The 6,115-nt window shown below is 30.7% G+C and overlaps 1 long non-coding RNA gene across 1 annotated transcript; it reads right to left on the minus strand.

Moving 5' to 3' along the window:
* Positions 1-4,617: 4,617 nt before the first annotated feature.
* LOC122305564 lies at positions 4,618-5,801 on the minus strand. Its single transcript, XR_006241164.1, has 2 exons — positions 5,545-5,801; positions 4,618-5,088 (listed from the first exon to the last, which is right to left on the minus strand). It is a non-coding gene; the product is annotated as an uncharacterized LOC122305564 (long non-coding RNA).
* Positions 5,802-6,115: the final 314 nt, after the last annotated feature.

The following is a 6,115-nucleotide window of genomic DNA, read 5'->3' on the forward strand; positions in this document are numbered from 1 at the left end:
TTATCAATTACCTCATCAATACATAATATAAAATTAAATTAAAAGTTAAATAAAGTATTTTTAGAATATAATTTTTAATATAACTTTTGTTTTAGAATTTGAGAAAATTAAATTATTTTTTGTATTTTATTTGAAAATATAAAAACAGTGTAATGATTAGATAAAATGAGATGTAATGAGTTGAGATGGAAACCATCCTAACCCTTAAACGTTTCAAAAACGTATCATAGGTTGATTTAGTGGATGTTTGGAGAATGAGATGATATGAGAATTTTGTGAATAGTAGTAAGATAATTTCTAAATAGTAGTGAAATAGTTTGAGTTATTTTATGGAGTTTTGGGAAAGGAGGGAGAAAAAATTGAATAAAAAATATTATAAAGTTAAAATATTATTATAATATAATTTTTTAACATTATTTTTATTTTGAGATTTGAAAAAATTGAATTATTTTTTGGTTTTTATTTGAAAGTTTGAAAAAGTTGTAATGCTTAATTTGAAAAAGTTTTAATGATTAAGTTAAAAGTGTTTGTATTTAAGTACTATTTAAGAAGGAAATAAAATAAAATAAGATCAAATGAGAGGAGATTAAAACAATTTCCAAACATTCATAATATTACTCTCAGTTTTTATGCAGTTGCGTGTTTCGTGCAATTTCCAAACATTCCTAGTAAGGACCCGTAAGCCTCTAGAACTTGATTTGGTGATCTCTAATGGACTTCTCCCGCAATAATCTCTTTCAAAGTTCCATTCATCACTTGAACTTCTGCTTCCATGCTGCCCTTTCTCACCGTCGCTTTCTCCAGCAGTGGTGTCACTGAGTGTGTGGAATATTGTCATGCTCTCTTTCATTACACCTTGGAAAGAGTAGCTCCTTGTTTTCCATCGGTATAGTGGAAGTAGAGATTTTGAGAGCGATTCAGGCTTATCAATGCCCCGACTGTATATTGTTGAGAGTTTCTTCCCTTTGCCTTCCCTTTCTCGTACCATATCCCCCACTTTCAGCAATTTCATTGGCCACTGCCTCCCTCCTCTGCTGCTTTTTGGTTAAGACCCATAATTGTCCTATCAAAGACTTTCTTTTTGAGCTGGGGGGAAGTACGCTGAAAGACCCCAAACCTTTCTCAGGATATTGAAGGTAATAGTACATGGATTCGTATAAAGCTTTATTTTCTTCAAATTAATTAGCTTTTTTCCTTTTCTGAATCTTCAAATTAACAATTCAGTTTGTATGAGAGCAAGAGAAGCCTGCTAATTCAGACTAGCTCCAACGACAATATCTTTTACAAAACTAAAGGAATGTTCATACAGCAAGCATCAATTTATCTAGGGCTGTAAATGAATAAATATATTCGATAGCTTACTTTGTACTTGCTCGGTTAAACTCAATTCTAACTCGACTCGTGAAAAAAAGAAACTTGTTCGTAAAAACAGATACTTGCTCGATTTGTAAATGATACCTACCCGACAAAACTCGACTCGACTTAACTAAGACTCGTTAAAGCCCACTCGTTTAGGTTTGAGTCGATTAAAACTCATTCATATATTGATAAATATATATACATACACTTATGTATATATACATATATATATATATATGTATGTATGTATATGTATAAACTAATAATATAAGCATACCACTTTTATAATTAAATATGTAACATGTAATCTAATTACTTATGTCTACATAGTAAATATACTCCATAGGTATATTTTATAATTTTGTATAATAATTAGTCGATAAAATTTAATAATTTCATATACAGTATATGAAAACCATATATGAAATATATATATATGCTATCATATTAAGTGTATGTATTAATAATATATGTAGGCATATAATATATTATTATTTTGGATAAATATTTAACTAGTTAGATATTAATTATTTATAATTTTTTTTAAATTTTATAATTCAATAAAGGTTCTACTTGTTAGTTGTATAAATTCAACATTAGATCTTTTATTTATTTTTTATTTAATTTATTAATTATTAAATTTTATTCAAAAATAAATAAATAAATAAATAATTCGAGCACAGCTCGACTCGAATTCGTTTGTGGGACGAGCTCAAACTTGAGAGTTTAGCTTACCGAGTCGAGTTCGAACAAAGAATAGAAAATAATTTTGAGCTCAGGCTCGAGCTCGAGTTTAAGTATATTTTTGAGTCGAGCCTAACTCGGCAAGCCAAATATCAGCTCAGCTCAGCTTGGCTTGATTATAGCCCTAATCGAATCGATCGGCATCAATTATAATGATCAAGACGTGAGAAATTACTCTAGAATTCAAAATTTACAGTTCACTTTAGACTCTGTTGCTAGAAATGTATAAAATATATTGTTTAGTCTCTTTGCCTAGGAACAATAGTACGTACTGGTATTATCGAAGTGCAAAATACGAAATATAACAAATAATTATAATTTGCTTATCACTTGAAATTAACCACGTAAATAGATTATGAATGTAATAATTAGAACGTACATGTGGAAGAATCTCACTTGAGGCAGCAAAGAAAGAAAGCAAGAAGGATCCCCTCGGGCTCACGACATCAACAAAGTACGAACGTGTATTTGTTGAATGATGATACAGCGATAGGAATTAATGATTGAGAAATACTATTTCTACATAAATAGTGTCCGAATGTTTGTCCTGAATTTTTTATTTATTTAGTGATTAAAGATATTTTTTTAAATAATATTGTGATTTTTTTTAAATATTTATGATGATTAAAAAAAGTATAAAAATAAAGGAAAGAAAAATAAATGAAATGCATGGTTCGGAATGTATCTTTTGGATATGCTTCGGTGACTATAGAAGGACTGTTAATGATTTCTCCTGATCATCACCTCGCCTATACGTACGTACGTAGTAAAACTTAAGAGTAGATCTACTGATTGATTGAAGGAATGATATCTATCAATTTTTTTTAATCATTCTCTGGTAATTTTATAAAGTGATATTAGATTATTAGAAGTTATTTATTATATTTTATTTGTAAATTTATAATCTAATAACACGTAATGGAATAATTAAAAAATAATAAAAAAATTAGATTATTAAAAAAGATTTTTTATCTACAGTAAAATTCTTGAATAATTAATGGTGGTGGGACTCATTCTGTGTTGGCCCATATGTATCATCATACATACACACATCTGATAATCGTGTGAAAGGATGAAGGCCACTTTATGCCAACCCATCCCATGCACGCACCAACTCAACCGGAAGCTAGTCTTCTAACTCTGTTCGAGTCTTCAAATCTCTGTCTAGCTTCGATCTTAATTCTCCTCTTTCTTTTTTCTCTGTGTCCCATTTAATTGTGAGCTTACTAATTGATTTTGAAAATCTTGCCTTTCTATTCTTCAATATAGGTGTGATGGAGTAACAGAGATCATTAACTAAAGAAATCGAAATTAATTCTCAACAATCAAATTTTATAAAGCCAAAGTGTGGAATTTTTTTTATTTTGTTTTCTGAATATTTCTCGTGAGCACTGAATTTTTCAGTCACTGAGATTTTGGGTACCTTTTAAGAAACAAATTATTGGTTATTATATGGTCTTAGATGTTGAAAATAATATCAACTTGATTTGATTTTCATAATTAGCAGATCATTTTGATTTGATATTATCTTGATTTGATTTTCATTATAATTAAAATATTGACCTTATCTTATCTCAACGTAGTTTTCCTATAAATAAGATTGTATGGCTTGCATTCAGTAACAATTGATAATAACAAAGATGTAACCTTAAAGTCTATCTTTTTCCTTCTCCGTTGATAATTTCCTTTTCTATTATATTTTATTTTCTATCATTGTATTAGAGCCTTTGGCTAATTCCAAGCTCGACCATGTGGAATATTTATTATTCATTTAGCTTTATCTCCCACAACATTTTTATCGTCGTTCGATTATATATGTATTGTCTCAAATCTATGTATTTGAAATATTTGTATTAGCTTTGAGATATTTTTTGTTGAATTTTGATATGTTGTGAACATTATTTGAAGCCCCATATCCAATTTTGGCCTTTTGATTTTGGTTATATAGAACCCATTATTAGCTACAACTTCAGATTTGGTGTTCCAGTTGCCAGCCATTTCATCACAAACATCAACATCTAATCGACTATCAATTAATAGATATGGTCACACTCAAATTTCAAGCTCAAGATTCTCTACCTTGAGTTTGAGAGAATAGTGAAGATAACATCCATGTTTGCATTTAATAATAATTGAGAATAACAAAAATATAACTTTCAAAGTCTATCTCCATTGTTCTCCATTCTCCATTTTTTTTTTATTATATTTTATTTTCTATCATTAGACTCTTAGAATATATAGCGTAAAACATGGCACAATCTTAATGGTTAGATCTTAAACGAAGGTATGAACTGTCAAAATGTAATAATTTAGAGTGTCAATTGTCAACTCCAAGAATTTGGGTGTATAATACATAAATTATAACTTAAGTTTTTATCAATTATAGTATCTCACAAAACACAATTTAATTTAGTCTCTCAAAATTTTAAAGTTAAGAGTAGATCAATGGTTGATAATATATATGATTTACTAATGATTAATATTGAAATGAATTATTTGAGATACATGTGAATCTAAAGTTAATTGGGAGGATAATAAGAAGATTATATTATATTACCCATTCAAGTTGCCCACATATATAATACATTACATCAAACTGTACGTACGTACAGGACTCCAGCTTGGAGTTCATTTATTTTTAATACAAGTACGAGAGAGTAGCGTCCACTAGTTTCTGATCAATGCATATTACAACAGTACTACTGCGAAGTAAAGCCATCACAGACCCCAAGAAAACCATACACATATGAATGTATATATATATATATTTATATAAGATCTTGTGCTTTTTATGCCGAACCAGTAGTACCACTTCATGGCGCTTCTGATGTCAAGGAGGCGGGGGGCATTTACGCTTATAGGCGCCACAAGATCTAGCAGGTGGCGGGGGTTTTTTTGGTAAACATGGCGTATACCTCTTACCACGACCACATGGTGCTGGCGTCGGCTTTATACTTCTACGGTACGGAGCCTCAGCTTGCTCGACTGCAATATGCACCGTAATACCATTACCAGAGATGCGATTTCATATGTATCTGTATATATATAACTGAATATGTATCCTCCCAAATTAAACTAAAAAAGAGAACGACTAAATTAGTGCCTATTTACTATATGCTAAGATGGATCTTGTCTATTTTAAAGCAGAAAACTCATTTCGATTCAAAAAGCACTCATAATAAGAAAATTCACAATATCATTCAGCATATACGTGAAAGAGTAACAGTTTTTTTTTGGTTTATTGTTGTTTGCCTTCTTTGAGCAACGACCATATGCATGTAGATTAATGAATATATTTGTGTGCAATTAATTATATATTATTTTTAGCTATATATAAATAACAACGTCATCAAAGTATTTCAGTTGATCAATAAGTATGCTGCATGCAATGTAAATTAGATCAAACACGAGTACTCTCTACTGGTACGTACGTACGCTCACCTTTCAATTCTCGAGCTAAAACTGAAGAAGGAACAAAAAGTACTGAGGAAGCTAAGAGAAGACAGATGATGAGTAAAATGGCCTTCATTTTCTAGAGTTGATACTGCAAACCTTCTCTAGCGGCTTGCTTCTATTTATAGACCTGCATCCGAGTCATGCACATGAGCCAGCTTGTGTACTGCGTAATATTGATTCACTATGCCGACACCTGCAATTTGCCAAAGCGAACAAACTAGCTAGGACCATAGAATTGAAAAGTATTGTACGCCAAACGTACTGGCCGTATATATATATATTTATCTTAAATACCAAAAATTGATTTAGGACTTAAAATATATTTCTTAATTAATTGAGTTCGGGATATACACGTGTTCCCAGCTAACTGGTTGAATGTGCAGATGCTTTTATATAAGCGAGCTTTTGGTTACAGCAAGATCATGATGAAGATGATCATCTGTTGGCAAGAATTTTTACACATATGCCCGGCCGGCCGGGTACTATAAATTTGTATCCATGACCTATGAAGGCCGTCGTCTTAAAATCAGTTTGGTTAATGATCATGCTCGATCGG

The sequence above is a fragment of the Carya illinoinensis genome, chromosome 3 (assembly GCF_018687715.1).
Source record: "Carya illinoinensis cultivar Pawnee chromosome 3, C.illinoinensisPawnee_v1, whole genome shotgun sequence".
In the NCBI taxonomy this organism is placed as follows: Eukaryota; Viridiplantae; Streptophyta; class Magnoliopsida; order Fagales; family Juglandaceae; genus Carya; species Carya illinoinensis.